The following is a 17,390-nucleotide window of genomic DNA, read 5'->3' as shown; positions in this document are numbered from 1 at the left end:
GGGTACCGTGGGGGGAGTCGCAGCGCTGCCATCTCAGCTGGCAGAGGCGTCCTCTGTTAGCAGAGATGGGAAGTCGGGAAACAGGCGGGTAAACGTGAAACGGAAAGAGAGGGCCAGTCGCGGCACTATGTTCCGAGACCTGCTGCGAGCCGGCGTACCATGGCGGGAGGTGGGCGGCGAACCCAGCGCAGAGCTGCTCGAGCGGTGGCTGCAGCTGCAGCCGGAGCAGCGCACACAGCCCCCGGGGGCGGGGGAGCGCGGCGAGCAGCCTGGAGAGCGCGGGGGGGGGGGGACCCGCGACACCCACTGCCCTGCCGGCAGCGTGCACGGAGTGGGAGCTGCCAGACCAATATTGACAGGGAGGCGGGTCCCCCCCTCATCCAAATTAGACAATATGTAAGGGGGGACCGTCGCCCTTTTATCCCAATTGAAATTTACTGTCCTAATGGGGGACAACAGCGAGTAATGGCGCTGGTGGACACAGGGGCGGAGGTTACCATTTTGCATTGGGCCCCATCCCACTGGGGCCGCTCAGTGACTGTGAGCGGCCTCGGCGGGGCCGATGTGCAAGCCACTCCCATGCAATTAAAATTGGCGATGGGCAAATCACCCCCTGTTAAGGCTGTTCTGTTGGCGGCCCCGATCCAAGAGTATATTTTAGGCATTGATATACTCCGAGGGAAAACCACCAGTACTCAGTGGGGCCCCTTTTCTTTTGGGCAGCCCCTATACATTAAAACAGCTATTACTATTTTGAGAGGGCACCCTAAATGGGACCCAGTGGAGCTCCCTGTGCCTACCACTGCTGTTAACACTAAACAGTACCATATACCTGGAGGGCATGATGAGATAACAGATACCATCTGTGGCCTTTTGGCTGCTGGCATCATTCGCCCAGCAGCCAGTGCCTTTAATAGCCCCATTTGGCCAGTGAAAAAGAAAGATGGGTCCTGGAGAATGACAGTGGACTACTGCAACCTTAACAGCATAACTCTGATGTTGACTGCAGCTGTGCCTGACATGGTGTCCATCATGGAACGATTGGCCACCAGAATAGGACACTGGCATGTGGTAATGGATTTGGCAAATGCCTTCTTCTCTATTGCCATCACATAAAGGAGCCAAGATCAATTTGCATTTACCTGGGAAGGTCGCCAATATACCTTTATGGTACTGCCACAAGGTTATAAACATAGCCCCACCATTTGTCACCAGCTGGTGAGCAGGGACCTCAACCGGGTGACCCTGCCCAATAAGGTAGTAATGGAACACTATATTGACGACATCTTGCTAAGCAGCCCCACTGAAGCAAGCCTTGTTGAAGCAAAGGCACGAGTCCTAGAAGTGTTAACCGATAGCAGGTGGGTGGTGAACCCAAAGAAAATACAGGGTCCCAGCAATGAAGTCATCTTTCTAGGCATACTCTGGTCAGGTTCCCAGAGGAAAATACCACAAAAAGCCATTGAGACCATTGCTTACTTCCCTGAACCAACATCAGTAGGTCAGGCCCAATCCTTCCTAGGGCTTATGGGGTACTGGCGAACCTTTATCCTGCATCTCAGATACATCCTGCAGCCCATACAGGCCATAGTAAGGAAGAAAGCTGCCTTTGAGTGGGGCCCTAAGCAGAAGGCAGCCTTTGCTCAAGCTAAAGCTGCCTTAAGTCAGCATGCAATTCTGAGCCCAGGAAGAAGAGGAACCCCTTTTGAGCTGGAAGTCACCATAGTAGGTGACGTAGCCTCATGGGGGTCTGTGGCAACAGGCCTTGACCTGTAAAGAACCAATCAGATACTGGTCCAAAACATTACGGGGTTCAGCTGAACGATACACCCCAATGGAACAGCAGATACTGGCTGTAGCCTGGGCTCTTCAACAAACAGAAGGTATCACAGGTCCAGACCCAGTGGTAGTGCGGACTCCTTTGCCCATAATGGGATGGATCTGAGATGAAGGACCACTAGCTAGAAGTGCTAATGCACAGGTCCAAACTTTGTGGAAGCGGAAGCATTATCTGCAACTATGCATGAAGGCTTCTAAACCAGGCATCACAGACACGCATGCATGCCTCTTAGGGGCTATCACCTTTGAGGAATTACCCCCCCAAGGATAATTGGCAGCGTAGCCCTCTAGACACAGCCCCAGCATCCCCATGCGTAGAAGCACCCCCCCCCCCCATACAATCAGCTGACAGCAAGAACGCACATGGTTCACTGATGGCTCAGCCTCATACAAAGGGGCAGAGAGGTGGTGGCGAGCTGTGGCCTTCGGTCCAACTGTCAAAGAGATTCTGTATGAGACTGGCCCGGGACTATGAAGCCAGTGGGCCAAACTTCAGGCAGTCTATCTAGTGCTCGCCAAGAATGCAGGGCCCTTATTTATATACACTGATAGTTGGGCAGTGTACAGGAGTCTTACTGTATGGATGGCAGTATGGCATGCATCGGGATGGGCTATCCACAGCAAGTCAGTATGGGGACAGCCCCTATGGCCTAGTATCTGGGAAGCCTGTACCCAACATCAAATTGCCATAAGGGATGTGGATGTCCATACAACTAGCAATTCCAAAGAAGGCAAGTACAATGGTGAGGTAGACACTATGGCAGCATTTAGTGTGCTTATTACCCCTGGGTTAGCAGACTGGATTCACCATAGAAGCAGCCATCTGGGTGGAGATAGGGCCACCCAATGGGCTAGCGATCGAGGTCTTCATACCACCATCATGGTGCAAAAAGGGGCAAGGCAGTGTTGCCCTCACTGTACCCACCTAGCTCCGCAGTGATTGCGGACCAAAAAGGGATATATTCGCAGAGGACAAAAGCCTGGGGAAGTGTGGCAAATTGATTATATTGGACCCCTACCAGAGAGTCAGCGGCACAGATATGCCCTGACTGCTGGGGACACCTACTCTGGTCTGTTGTACACACACTCTTGTGCCGCAGCTACCCAGGCTCACACCATGAAGGCATTAGAAAACTTGATTGGGTTATATGGCTCCCCGGTGGAAGTCCAAAGTGATCAGGGCACTCATTTTACAGGGAATGATGTTCAGAATTGGGCTGGAGAGCGGGGAATAGCCTGGACATATCACATACCCCACCATCCACGAAGAGCAGGATTGATAGAACAAATGAACGGACTGCTCAAGGAGCAGCTGTGCAAACTGTCCCCTACTGGTACCCTCATGGGTTGGATCAAAAACATTCGTCAGGCAACTGCCTGCCTCAATGACCGCCCACCGCGTGGCTCTACCCCATATGCTCGTTTCAAAGGGGAATCCATTGAGCGGCCACGTGTGCTTAGAGTGCAATGGCTGCACCCCCAAGCCTACCTCCCCATGAGAGTCACGCCTGGGACTGCAGGGCTGGATCTACAATTGCCGCACAAAGAAATAATCCTGGAACCAGAGAGATGCCATCTTGTGAGTATGGGGTTGGCAGTCGCCATACCTCAAGGGTATTATGGTCGCATGGTGCCCTGTAATAGTTTAGCTCTCCGGGGGGTGGACGTCATTGCAGGGGTCATTGACTCAAACTATCTTGAAGAGGTGAAGGTTGCGATACATTACACCGGATCCGAACCCCTGTGATGTACACAGGGAGACCAAATAGCCCAACTGATATGTGAGCGGATAGGGGTCCCCACTATCCAGGAAGTAGATTCCTTGTAAGCCACTCAGCAACCAGGCAGTTTTGGGTCTATAGGGCATGCTGTGTGGATGCATGTTCCAGCTAAACCTGGACAGTCAGAAGGGGAAATCATTGCTGATGGGCCAGGAGACACCCACCTGGTACGAATCAAAGGGGAAAGTGTCCCAGTCTATGTTCCCTCTAGGAGACTCTCGCCCAGAGAACCGTGACCTGATGAATATGCCAAGCGGAGCCACAACATTGCTGCTCTCGATCCCAGCCTTGTACACTGATGGCAGTTGGGACATCAACAGAACTGCAGTGAGTGCATCGAACCCAACATCAACAAGATGAAGAACCTACTTCAAATATTATATGATGTAAAGTCCAAAGAGTCAGCGCAGGACAACCTCTAGCAGTGACTGTCATCATGGCTGTCGAATTTAGGACTATGGGGAAAATGCATTATGCTCCTGGTTCTGGGCTGATTAGTTTTGTATGCATACATATTATAATTTACTGTATATATATATATGTATATTCACTATGATTTAGTTGCTTGTACACCTTAGCTGTTTAGTTAGGCTAATACCGGAAAGGCATGTCTGAACTTTGTCCACACAGTGGTGGCACCAATACCACGTCTCTGTCAGTCAGGGGGTGGAGTGTAGTGAGAACACCTGTGGAAGATCTGGCGAGGAGTCAGTGACTGGCAGAGTACGTGGTAGCAGGCCCAGCATGTGAAACTACACACTGACCAAGTTCCCTTTGGAACCAGGAATGCGTATTCTGTTTTGTCAACAATGTCTAGCTGCTTCCCAGGCAGTAGTTTCTCATGGTTAGCACAGCTAAGATAAGGAAATAGTTCTAGTAGATAAAAGGGGGGGGCCCTTGGGATACATGGGGGGAGTCCCACCTGGGCATCCGACCTGTGCGTCCGCCCCGTGCATCCAGCAGCCTCCTGCCGGTGACCCCTCCTCACAGTTCCTGGATCTCCCCATGCAGCTTGGAGTGTAAGTAAGTCCTTTATTAAATCTATCCTGTTTAACCCCTGACGAACTTTGAGTGTCTCTCTCCACTGGTATCCGACCCTCTCTTGCCCGCCTTGCAGTCACAGGGTTATACTGACAGGTATTTGTTTCATTCATGGTGAGGTTAGGCAACAGCATCAAGAATAGATAGATTCCTGTGATACTTAACAAACCAAATGTACATAACCATTAGAAAATCTGGATATGTGGTTCATGAATCATTTCCTGAGTCAAGGGAGAATGTAAATTTTGAAGCTATGTATTGAAATTCTCCCTCAGTTTGGACCTTTGACAGCCTAATTCTGATTTAAGTGCTGTCCTTGAAAATCTGCGTGCCCTTCCCCACTCCACTGGAGCATCAAAAGAGTCTTGACCCAGTAGTTGAACCATGCACAGTCAGGAAAATGTCTGTAGTGTGTTATTTTTCCATGTATATCTGTTGCTTGTTATATCTCTGTGCAATTTGCTTAAATCTACTTGATTAAGAAAGACTAAGGTAACAGTTGCATGCTGCTTAATAACTGTCCCATCCTTTGGTCTTCCAACAGTATTAATCTAGCTGAGGCCTTCCTTAATTGTCTAACCTGATAGATTTTTGAATCTGGGTTTGTACTTTAACCATTTTTAGTGAATGCAATTCTCTGCTCCTGTCAAGAAAGGTGAGGACTCTCACCCTATGCACTCTTCTTATTAGCTATCTCTAACATGCAGCTTTCTTTTAACTAAATTCAGCAGAAATTGAACAAATGCTGGGATAGACAACCTCAGAGTATATGCTGTTGCCAATTAGATTCCCAGTCTTGAGTTTCTTACATTTATAACATTGGACTGAGAAGCTTGATGGGACTTTCTTGAGAAATCTCTTGACACGAAGAAATATAGAAATGTGCAAAAGTCAAATATAATAAGAAATACCTTGGTTGAAATTTTTAGGGTTGGAATTGGTCAAAAAGAGTGAGGCAGTCCTGATTGTACCTGTATTGCTGGCTCATAAATACTCTAATCATTCTGCTGGAGGGAGTTTTCTGCTTTTAACTGGAACTGTGAATGAGTCCGATTTTTTATCAGCCAGTAGGTCTAGTTTATCCATCAAAGTCAGCTGTCTGCTGTGCCAAAGAGGTGAAGCAGCTCTCTTCACTGATAATTCCTTTTCAGAGTGAAAAACAGTTTGCGTATGTGTGTACATGTATTTGATTTTGTAATCCCAGTGAATTACCTGAGCCACCCGCAGGTCAGAGAATGGCTAACTTTAATATCTGTTCAATTCTTGCATCTCTGTGCTGTAATAATCATGATTATTTAAAAAGCTTTAAAATGACCTGGATGGAAAACCGAGTAAGGGGAAAACAATACAAAAGCTAGCAGCTGTTCACCACATCTATTTCCCAAACCCACTTAAAAATAGAGATAAATTTGGAAGAATCTTTTATATCATAGCTTGGGCACTGGCTGTGTAAAATTACTTTTCAACAATGTAAGGTGCATAAGTGCCTTTTCATTGTACGAAGAAAGCATGCCTACTGGCAAATGAATCATATTATAAAAATTGATTGTATCCCAAAAGGGAAAAATGTTATTGAAGATCCAGTGGCCTGGGATGATATGCCATTGATCATTGTAAGAAATACTTCCAGAAACTGTTTTTAATCTTTCCGCCAGAGCATTAGCAATTATTCTTTATCCCATGGTGAGTAATGATTTGTTTCCCAGTTTCTCAATCGATAAAACACTTACTGCTATAAATGTGCTCTTCGCTTAGACAAGCAGAATTTTTCTTCCAATTACTCTTTTTTTAGTGTGACCTCATAAAATAATTTTGAACATATTTCAAGGCTTTTTAAAGAAAAGGAACAATACTTTTCCTCCCATGTACTTTTCCTCCCTTTCTTCATTCTGTTTTGAGAAATGTTATTAAGCTTTCATAGGGCTCAGGCGCTTGTTAGATTGCGTATTGGATGCTTTGCACTATTATTTCCTCCAGATTTAAAGTAATGGATACAACTAAACTGCCACTGACATTTCTAACTTAGAAACAAAAAATGAAATTAAAAGATACTAACTTCTTTCCAAAAGTGTTTTATATTTGGTAAACAAGTGCAAATGCTGCCTTTCCCCCCATCCCAATTCTATATGCACACAAAATAAAAAATGCTTAAATGTCCTTGCATCTCTGCTATAATGCTGTGGCTAATGAAGAACAATCACAAAGCATAGCGTTAGCAGGCTAATGAACGACTTTGCAGGAAATCAAGTATGCTGGGATATAAAGATAGATGCTCATAAACGCTCTTCAATTGTAAAGTTAGTGTTCGATCAAGTTTCTTTTCCCCAGAGATTGCATATTATCTCTCTCTGTATGAAACACACACACACATCTAATGTAAAACATTCATAGCCATTATTTCATTCATATTCTATATGTCATCTGCTTGGAACAAGCTGTATTTTACTGCATTTATTAGAAGCTTCAATGCTCACATTTGTACAGTAAAGTCTGAGATCTTAAAAGGAGCTAGTTACTTCTGTGTTTCAGCAGATTTAACGGAGGGAAGAAATTTCACAGCATAAACTTTCCTGTGAACAAGGTGGTAAATAAAATGAAGTACGTTTAATCCAGGCTGTGCCTACTCTGGGAGTTGTTTGTTCTTGACCAGATCAAATAGAGAAAGAAGACTTGAGAGGAGAGATGGAGGATGAAAGATAAACAGATTGTAAAGGTGTATTGGCAGTTCAAAATACTAAGCCAAGTGCTCAGCTGGAGTGGGACAGAATAGACTTTATTGACTTCATCAATTTACACCATCTGGAGATTCACCCCAAGGGATGATGATAATGATATATCACCTTATCTGCAGAAAAAGTATACTGCTGATCTATGTTTTTATATGTGGGGGTAGAAAAAAAATAGCAAGCATGTAACAAAAAGTTGATAGAAATGAAAATCCAGGGGAAAATGACCTTTGAGAGGTGGAGAGACGACCTGGAGTCCCAAACACCTCTGCCTCTCATCACTCTAACTTTTCCTGTGGTATTTGCTTTTGGGATAGGATGATATAAAAGAATGTAGAAGCCATGCTTGGCTGCTGGAAACCAATCAACCGGCCACTTCAAAAATGTTTATTATTTAAATTGTGTGCCCCAAGTTAGTGATTTAATGATGGAAAACTACACAAAGAAGCAGACACTACTCATATTTAACATAAATAGGACAGGATGTAGTTTTTGGTCAATTTATTGTACTATACTGTACTGTATCTTTAACACTGAAGGTGAAGAGCAGGTGCTTTGCACCATGTAAATGATATAACTTGTTAGAAAAGTAGTAAAATGTGTTACCTAAAAGACATTAAGTTTTCCCAAATGTCATCATATAAAAAGTAGTTAAGCATCTCATATTTCCTTTTCTATGCTGACTGCTTGATTGCATAGTAAAAAATATATAAAGGGAATCTGTCCTAATATAGTAAGAGTAGTGTTAAGGAAATTATTGAACTGAAACTGTCTAGAGGTAGCCGCTTAGCACAACTTATATAAAACTTGCTTAGCATGAGTAGCTAAATTTGCTGAAGCCTTAGGTCACGCTCAGATAACATGAGGAACTTTCATCTAGTTCAGTAAGAAAGGGCCCCAGAGCCAGTTCAAGATGGAAAGATAAGGGAGTTACAAGCAGTCTGTGTTCCTGTGTCTGTCCCGATCCAATATCGGGAGGGTTTCGTTACGATCCCAAGGACGAGGTTAAGACCCTAAAACCGGTCAAATATCGTACAACCTTTTAACTTTATTTTCCACGAAGCGAGGAGAAAAGGTGGGGAAAAGGCGAAGGAGAGGCGAAGAGGAGAGGGGAACAAGGGTAAGGGGAAAAGATAGAGAAAGTTGGAAAAGGAGAAAAGAAACTAGCTACCGCCACTCCGAGTCCGATGATGTTCCGCTGACTCCGTTCAAGATCTCCAGCCATCGCAAACAACCCCCCCCCCGACTCCATTCGAGACCTCCAATCATCACAAACAAACCCCCCCCCCCCCCCATTCACACAGTCTGCAGTTTTTATAGGTTCTTGCCCCGCCTCTGGGCGGTGCTTCCTCACTTCCCCTGCAGATTAGCTGTTGTGCACAGTCCGCCCTCCTGGAACCTTCCAGAAACGGGCTGGGGGCATCTGGGGGTCTCCTGCTCATGCGCAGATGGCAAATGAGTACATGTGGTTCGTGCCAGACGTGCTGTTCCCCTAGAAGCCTTCTTCTGCCCTTTTCACGCCTTTTTTTCTCTGCGCAGGCGCATGAGGTTGTTTACCTCACGGACGGCTCCCAGGGGCGCTGGTGTGGCATTGCCCGGCGCGTGTCGGTGGCTCTGCAGCAGCGGCAGCAATGTCGAGACAAAACCGCATTTAGTACCGGTTCTCTACACCTGCCTAGGGACAGCGATGAGACCCAATAAAGAGCAGGAGACCTCAGACCTGAATATTGCTATTGGTCTGAACTATCGCGTGAGGGGTGGGAAACTTAATTTGAAAAGCAGCAGCTCGGCAACGGCAATGTCGAGACAAAACCGCATTTAGTACTGGTTCTCTACACCACCCCGTGGCTCGACATTGCAGCTTGGTAGCAGGAGAGAGAGAGAGAGAGAGCGCGAGCGCGAGCGCGAGCAAGGAAGGGAGAGAGAATTAGGGGCAGGGGGAAGTCGCAGGAAGAGTAAAAGGAACGATATGGGTTCGGTAAAAAAAAAAAGTGCTTAACAGTGATTAAACAGAGGTGTTGCTCAATGCAAGCTCATTGTTTAACAACTTTAACAACTTTTTAACTTCACAGAACAAACATCAAAACTGAGTTAACGAGGTAGGTGATTGTTACAGCAGGTATAAAACAGCTGGCAAATGCGTTGCGGATGTCAATATGCGATTTCCTCCTTCAGGATAAACTGGGAATTGGTTTAAATGATGGGTACTGTGGCTGGCCATGGCCGATGGATGGCACGGATTTTCTTTATGCCGTTGGGCGAGGTGGTAGGAACAAATTGCATATTTGACACAACATGTCAGATTAATTGAACAAAGCAAGGAATTATACAAGGTAAGGACATTAAAGTGGCAACCGCACCTAACAAATACAATATTAACTGTTTCACCCACGGTGCCCCCGGTAACCAGGACCACAAATCACCACTCCAGCCGTTCCAGGTTTGGACGGGGACGTGGGCTATTTTTCTGATATCTTTGGTTAACTGGAGAGCTACTTCGCCTACATCATCTATTTCCAAACAACAGTTGGAAATATTTAATTTCCCACACACCCCTCCCTCTTCAGCTAACAGATAGTCTAACACCATGCGGTGCTGAAGGATTGCCGTGTGCATCTGCTGGGATTGCCGAGTTAAAAGATCTATTGCATCAGCGGTTTTGTTGGTAATAATTTCCAGAGCCGCTTGTAGTCTGATTATTCGATTTAGGTTATAAATTGGTTCTCTCACCCCCGATATTGGCTCATTAGGGTTCCAGGTTGCAGGCCCGTAATGTTGAATTATTCGTTCAGGAGGCCACTCATTATTCCCCCATTTTTGCATCCCACCCAAATTTACCTTAATGGATCGCCTCTTACGGGCAACCCTTCTGTCTCTGAGGTTATCGTATACCTTTACGCCTAACTGAGGTCCGCCTGTTTCTGGTAAAAGGAAAAACAAAGGTCTGATAATCCCTATATAACAAATTCCCAACCACCCCGCGGGGAAAAATTTGTATGCTGTGTGTCCGCAGATCCAATAATGCCCCTTCTTAGCTCCGATGCCCTGAGCAAATGGCCCGTTTATCCCTGGTGGGAATTGAAAGTAAGCTGTGTCTCTGTCGCCCAGAGGGCTGACAAATGTGGTCGCCCCATCACCTATTCGGCCGGTACAATACCAAGCCCCAGAAGTGCCTTTCCATTCGCAGGTTTGCTTGTAAGGGGGATAATTGGATCGTTGGAGAGTTAAAGTTTCATTTTTGTTTGACCGGTATCCCTCAAATCCCCGATTGCACCCCGTTTCATTGAGCCACGTCCATGAGTGGAGATTCCTGTCTTTATCGAGTGCCTTACGAGTGAGTGTCCATTGACATTTACTTTCCCCCACTTCGATCCCTTCCTCCTGGGTACAGTTTAAACAATATTGCCCCATGGCTGGAAACTGAATTGGCCAGGTCCCACTGTCGTCCCACGTGTCGTCCGCGGTTTCGCTATAATTGCTTACGATCTGGTCTGGGGTGAGGGGTGTGGACGTCCACGGCCAGCTTGATAACCCTAGCGGTCCTCCGCAAACCCAGCAGTGGCTTAAATTCAGTTTGGCTTACTGCTTTCACCAGCAACATGAACTCGTTGTTCTCGAAGGGATTAAATGGGTTGGGGGAAGGTAGAGGGGGTGGTCGTTCGTCACCTTCATGGATGCATCCTTGAATCAGGATGGTCCAGGGCAGTAGGTGCATCTTGGTCAGACCACCACCCTTGACAACAGAAATAAGAACAAACTCACTCCTCGGGTCAGGAGGAGGGAATAATCCATTTTGTGTGAATCTTGTAGGTTTTCCCACTAGCATCTTTTGCTCTCCGAATATATTTATTATTCTATTAACCTCCCAGCCGTTTTGCTCCCAAAAAGGAAGCCATTCCGGGTAGCCTTTGAACACCGTATGTGAGTCCGTGTAGATGTGTACAGGGGAAGTAGCCTGGCTTTCGCATTGGAACATGCTCCACACTGCAACCAGCTCTCCCACCTGCACACTGCCCTCTCCCTCTGTAATGATCTGCTCCTTGGTCCCCACTTGGGAGCACCACAGCCCGGTATCTCCAGGTTTTCCCTTCCTGCTTTGAGGAAGTGTCTGTGAACCATGCATTTAGGGTCTGATCGGAAAATGGGGGAGCTACTCGAATTACAGTGGGAAGTTGGGGGGGTTTCTTTATTCAAGTCTGCTTCATCTTGTATATTTAATACTTTGGTGGCTCCTTCTGTTACAGAAAAAATTTCGCAATAGTGCTCTATTTGTGCGTACCATTTTCGTAGGGAGGCTCTCTGAGCCACCCCGTCAGGGGGCGGGGTCCCTGCCAGGACTGCTTTGGTCACCTTAAACAGACCTCGGAGAGCTAGGGGTTGCTTTTGAATAGTTCATTCAGCCTCCCTTAGAGCAAGGCTGACTACAAACAGCCCCTTCTCCCACGTGGTGTACCGCTTTTCAGCATCTTTGAAACTGCGTGAATAAAACCCAATGGGCCATGTAGGCCCCTCTGGCCCCTTCTGCCACAGGTGGATAGAGAGTCCAGTCCGGGCAAACCCCCATTCGATCTGGATAGGGTCAGTGGGGTGGATTGGCCCCAAAGCTTGGTAGGCGTTCGCCTCAAAAACCAGCAGCTGCAACGCCTCATCGTGGACCGAGGTCCACTCCCAGTGAGCCCTTTTCTGTAGTAAGTCATATAATGGCCTGGCAATAATTGAAAAGTCAGGAGTGTGCTTCCTCCAAAACACAAGCAGCCCTAGAGCATGTTGCAAATCCTTTTTGGACTCCGGCATTTTAACTGAGTCCAACGAGGACAGGGTATCCGGGGGAATGCAGGTCATCCCCCCCCCCTCCACTGGATTCCCCAAAATTTTACTTCACTGGAGGGAGCTTGAATCTTTTCGGGCGGAATTGTCAGCCCTATCTGCTCTAGGAGAGCAATAGTGTCACGCTGCGTTTTCTCAACATCCTCTACCTGGCTCCCTCCCACGAGCACATCATCTATGTATTGATAAATTTTGACTCCCGCCTGTATGGGGACAGTTTCAAGCTCTTGTGCTAGCGCATGATGGGCTAGTGTAGGGGAGTGCTTGTTCCCCTGAGGTAGTCGAGTGAACGGGTATTGCTGTCCCTCCCACGTGAAGGCAAAACATTCTTGGTCCTCAGGCTGCAAAGGGACCATAAAAAACATGTCTTTGACATCGATTGTTGCCATCACAGGGTGGGACTGCTCCTGGATAGTCGCTATTAATTCAGCAATGTTTGGCACAGCTGCCATCAATGGGTCTGTATTGTTATTTAATTGCCAATCGTCTACGGTTAGTCTCCACTTACACTTTGGTTTTCGAACTGGCCATGCAGGGGAATTGAAGGGGGACTGTCCTGGGATCACAACTCCCTGTTTTTTCAGGTCCTCCAATACTGGGGCAATACTCTCTCTGGCTCCGAAAGGTAACAGATAGGGTTTTACATTAGTCAGCCGGGAAGTGGGGAGGGGAGGCGCCGCTTGTAGCAAGCGCACTGCCACACCGAAATCTCCGGTTAGTCTTCTGACCTGAGGAACACCGAAAGACCATGAATTCCCCTGGGAATCCCGCCACTGTTTCCCCTTCAGGACGTCTATGCCTAAGAGGTTCATTTGAAAAGGCCCCACAGCCACCATGGTGTCCACAGCACTCTCTTCCCCTGGTAACCACAATGTTACCGGGGTCATGGGCACAGTTTCGGTCTCCCCCAGAGCATTTAAAACTATTAGGTGCTTGGACAGGGCCGAGATGCCACACCATTCCGTCTCACTCCGTGTTAGTGCTGTAATTTGGGCCCCGTATCGATTAAAAAGGTTACAGGCCTTTTCTTCGGCCCCACCACTACGGTGATGAACAAATCTCCTTTGTTATTGCAGGTGAGTTGTCTTATAAACATCCACCCTCTGCCTCCCCCCTCACCCTGAGGGGGCCGAGGAGCTAGTTTCCCCCCGCCCTTTTGTCCCCCCTCGGGCTCCTCCCCCACATTTAACGCGGCGCGGGGGGTGGTTTCGGTCTGGGCGGGGGTCCCTGTCCGCACCACCTCCGTACCAGGAGCTCTAGTTTTTTGGTCGGGAGCCTGTCCATCAAGTCTCGGGGCACGCCTTTTTGCAGCCCCAATTGCCATAGTCCCTGCTGGGTCAGGGATCTTTCTCTTCTGGCTAAATCTGGGCTCCTCCCAGAAAATGCCAGCGGCTTGCTTGCTGTCTCTGCCGCCCGCACGGCCCTAGTTTCTACCCTTTGGCAAGTCCGGCCGACTGGCCCGTATTTCCTCCCATAATTGATCAATTCCTGGGCTACCTCCCCCCAGGTCCACACCTTTTCCCCCAGCCGCGGGTGCTCGGGGGTTACCATCCCCTCCAGGGCCGCCGCGATCCTCTCCTCGCGGGGCACATCTTGGATTCTCCCCTGCAATTGGATCCCAATAGGTTTCAGGGAATCAGGAAGTCCCCGTATTAGGGGCGTCATCCGCTCGGGATCTACCGGCAATAACATTGGAGAGCTCAGGTTTGGCTTGAGTTCCCGATCGTACATCATTTGCAGACAAGCTGCCTTTTATACACTTTCCAGCAATTGATCGGCGGAACCTGTTATAGCTAGGGGATCCCCCCTTTCCAAAGGGTTCAGCCCCCCCGCCCAATATGCGGCCCTCTGAGTCAGGGACCATGGGGCTCAGCGATCGCCCGTCGTCAGGAACACACCCGGGCCCCAATATCCCTCTGCCTCCTTTTCAGATAGCAGGATTCTGTTCCCCCCCCTCCGACAGGGATACCCTCCACACACATTCGGTTTCGGATTCCCTAGCCGTTCTGGCAAAATCTTTTCGCAGCTTGGCCAATTCGGTAGCTGTGAAAGAGATTTCTTTGGTAACAACCTGAGGGCAGTTGTCGCTGTCGTCCTCGTATATATATTCCGTTTTGACTAGTGGGCACATATGGCGGGGGGGCTGTCTACGGCCGCCTTTAGTCTTTTTAGGTCCCTTTGGGGGTAAATTCGGCGTACCCCTTTTCCCTCGAGCAGCCCTTCAGTTTCAGCGAGGATGTCTGCCTCCCTCAGGAGCTGGTTTCTTAGCTCCTCTTTCAATATCAGACCTTGGTGCTTCTCCTCCTCCAGCGCCCGCTTGATTTCCTGTAATTGTTCTTGCAGGGGCGTTAGTGCCGCTTGCAGCGCGGCAACCACAGCCTCCACCTGACAAGGTGCCTGCTTCCTGTCCTCCACCGCAGCTGCTAGGCACGCTCCTAGCACGGTGCAAACAATAGCTTTCCCTTTTCCTCTCTTAACTTTAGCTTCTTTTTGCAAGACTGCTATTCAGTCCACTACACTTTGCAATTGGAACCAATGGTCCCGTGCCCAGTCTCGTCCCGGGGGCGAGGGACGAGAACGGTGTAATTCCAAAAGATCATACAATTTCTCGATTTCCTCACAAAAATCGCCTGCCTTCTGGGCAGCCATATCCTACAAAGGGGATTTCGTCCTGGGAGGGCCAAACCTTAAAGGAGTCCAAGTTTCCCCTATACGCTCCCAGGAGAACAAACCGTAAGCTACTACAAAAAGTGTCCTACAAAGGGGATGTCGTCCCGAGGGGGTCACACCTTGAAATCCAAGTTTCCCCTATACACCCTCAGGAGGCCAAACCATCAACTAGTATACTAGTATCTAATAAAAAGATCTCAACATTCACTCCTTCCTTACGCTTCGTTCATCTCCGGCTGCTTCCCTCGCGGGAGAGCGGAACTGCGGATCGGAACTCCGCACTCGCTTCGTACTTGTTCATACGTCTCGTTCACACACAATCGCTCAGTACACCATAAGGTTGTACGACACTCTCATCTCAAGGGATCCTGTCCGTGACACCAATTAGATACCCTGATCTAATATCGGGAGGGTTTCGTTACGATCCCAAGGACGAGGTTAAGACACTAAAACCGGTCAAATATCGTATAACCTTTTAACTTTATTTTCCACGAAGCGGGGAGAAAAGGTGGGGAAAAGGCGAAGGGGAGAGGGGAACAAGGGTAAGGGGAAAACATAGAGAAAGTTGGAAAAGGAGAAAAGAAACTAGCTCCGCCACTCCGAGTCCGATGGTGTTCCGCTGACTCCGCCCGAGACCTTCAGTCGTCGCAAGCAAGCAAGCAAGCAAGCAAGCAAGCACCCGCACCCGCACCCGCACCCTCCCCCTCCCCCTCCCCCTTCCCCTTCCCCTTCCCCTTCCCCTTCCCCTTCCCCCCCGCCCCGCACCCGCCCCCGCCCCCTTCCCCTTCCCCTTCCCCCCCCCCCCCCGCCATTCACACAGTCTGCAGTTTTTATAGGTTCTTGCCCCGCCTCTGGGCGGTGCTTCCTCACTTCCCCTGCAGATTAGCTGTCATGCGCAGTCCGCCCTCCCGGAACCTTCCAGAAACGGGCTGGGGGCATCTGGGGGTCTCCTGCTCATGTGCAGATGGCAAATGAGTACATGTGGTTCGTGCCAGACGTGCTGTTCCCCTAGAAGCTGCCTTCTGCCCTTTTCACGCCTTTTTTTCTCTGCGCAGGCGCATGAGGTTGTTTACCTCACGGACGGCTCCCAGGGGCGCTGGTGTGGCATTGCCCGGCGCGTGTCGGTGGCTCTGCAGCAGCGGCAGCAATGTCGAGACAAAACCGCATTTAGTACCGGTTCTCTACACCTGCCTAGGGACAGCGATGAGACCCAATAAAGAGCAGGAGACCTCAGACCTGAATATTGCTATTGGTCTGAACTATCGCGTGAGGGGTGGGAAACTTAATTTGAAAAAGTTGTAATTGCCCAGGGATTTCTTTGTTCGGGGTCCTTCTTCGGAGGCACCCAGCTCAAGCTGTAATTACTGGATGCGTGTCATTAAAATTTATTTATTTAATTTGCTTTGATTTGGCTCCGAACTTTTCAGCGGGAACCTAGGGTCGGACCCTGTTATGGTGGCCGGCGAGCCTAACCTTACATAGCAAGTAGTCTGACCAGCCTACCCAGCAGCAGGATGTAAGGTTTAAAGGCAATATAAAGTTAGGATGTTTTCACAGCTCATGCTGAAGGATTGGGTGCTTAGCCTGGTTATCATGAGTCCTGTGATTCAGGCAAAAGGACAGGGCTGCCTATGCAGTCAGTTCCTATGTTCCTTGTGCTTTGGTCAGCCTGGGGGCAGACGCACACTGTGTCGGCCACTCCACTGCATGAGATACTGTGAACAGCTCTGGAGCTATTTCCTTTGGTCATCATGTTGTCTACCTTGCAGAATCTCAGATTCAAGGCTCCTAAGCTATGACATTGAAACTATGACATACAAGGCAATCTATTTTTAAAACATAAATGTCTTTGGCTGCTAATGTTCTCACAGCCAGTGTATTAATCTTTCTTTAGAACCATTCCAGCAGAGGAATTTTGCTTATTGGTTTTATTCTGTAGATTACTATGATTCAGTGAGGGCCCTGTGGACCAGTACAACTCTCTGAATTCTTCTGTGCAGCCCCTCAATTGCTATACAGGTAGCAATGAGATTGTAGGTCCCAGGTCCTAGTGGAAAATTGTTTTGACTGAAATAGTCAGAAAATGGTATTTTTTTGGCAACATGTTAATCTGCCTCTTGTCAGAACAAAATATAGGCAGTCCTATATTTAGAAACACAAATTTTCATTTCTGTTTTCGTTGTTTGAGCTGTACCACTATCATTGTGTTCACATAGTGCGGATTCACTTAGCTCAAGCTGGGGGATGTGGTTTGGGAGAAATCTCACCCTGCTAGTGTGGTTTAAAGTTTAGACATTAAGATTCCGGAGGAAGCTTATATTTAAAACAAATCATCTTTCCCTGCCAAACCATATCAATGGAAAGTGACACCTGCTGGACCTTGGTCAAGGCCCTTGGCATCTCCTCAGGATATGTAGCAGTAAAGAATACATCAGCATTGTTCTCTTGCCTTGTTGCCCTGAGGAATGAAGAGAGATTTGGTAAGTCCCAAAGGTCTTCAGGATGA

The 17,390-nt window shown here is 48.1% G+C and overlaps 1 pseudogene; it reads right to left on the bottom strand.

Moving 5' to 3' along the window:
• Positions 1–13,399: 13,399 nt before the first annotated feature.
• Positions 13,400–14,932, bottom strand: LOC135324379 (uncharacterized; annotated as a pseudogene).
• Between the last annotated feature and the right edge of the window lie 2,458 nt (positions 14,933–17,390).

This window comes from Dromaius novaehollandiae, chromosome W, assembly GCF_036370855.1.
Source record: "Dromaius novaehollandiae isolate bDroNov1 chromosome W, bDroNov1.hap1, whole genome shotgun sequence".
In the NCBI taxonomy this organism is placed as follows: domain Eukaryota; kingdom Metazoa; phylum Chordata; class Aves; order Casuariiformes; family Dromaiidae; genus Dromaius; species Dromaius novaehollandiae.
Note: the sequence above shows the minus strand (reverse complement) of the source record. Positions and strands in the feature narration are given on the sequence as shown.